This window comes from Danio aesculapii, chromosome 3 (assembly GCF_903798145.1).
Source record: "Danio aesculapii chromosome 3, fDanAes4.1, whole genome shotgun sequence".
Lineage (NCBI taxonomy): Eukaryota > Metazoa > Chordata > Actinopteri > Cypriniformes > Danionidae > Danio > Danio aesculapii.
In genome coordinates, this window is record NC_079437.1 from 58144297 (window position 1) to 58144568 (window position 272).

Genomic DNA, 272 nt, shown 5'->3' on the forward strand with positions numbered 1-272 from the left:
TTTTACTATTTATATTTATTCCTCTGATTATTTCTTCATTTTATTTTTAATTACATTACAGCTTCTAAGTTCTGTTAGTTAAAACCAAAAGTGTCCTGCAGCACTGTATTTGTAATAAATGGAAAGCAAAATACATTTATCTCCTCCCCATTTTGGCTGATTAGAAAAACGGTCAAATCCTTGACTAAAAACAACCATTATAAGATCCGAACCGTGAGATGTGCGATCCCTTACACCACTAGTCATCCTGAAATAAAAACAGCACAACTGTA